Below are 405 nucleotides of genomic sequence, written 5' to 3'. Positions count from 1 at the left end.
TGCGAAAGTTGTTCTATATATTTTCTTGTACTGTAAGTCGTTCTCCAATGCTGTTTCGGTATCTTTTACCGCGATGAGATTTAATGTATGACTGACACATCGATGATGCGGTGGAAGACTAATAAAATCCTCTACATTTTCTGCATCTCCCATAATTAATAACTCATTAATATTCTGAAGTTCTTTAGTTTCATCGTCACTTTCGCTTTTTCCAAAAGACCTGAAAAATTCACAAGAATAAAAACGTCTTAACACACATATACACACCGTATTTTTATACTTAGAATCATAAAACATACCGAAATGCCTTGACGAAATTTGAACCGTTATCAGTTGTCGTGCAACATATTTTATTTTGAATATGGTAATCTAAAAACACAGACATAATAGCTTTCGCCAAATTAT

Source organism: Wasmannia auropunctata, unplaced genomic scaffold (assembly GCF_000956235.1).
Source record: "Wasmannia auropunctata unplaced genomic scaffold, wasmannia.A_1.0 LD336103.1, whole genome shotgun sequence".
In the NCBI taxonomy this organism is placed as follows: Eukaryota; Metazoa; Arthropoda; class Insecta; order Hymenoptera; family Formicidae; genus Wasmannia; species Wasmannia auropunctata.
This window is presented reverse-complemented; position numbering follows the sequence as displayed.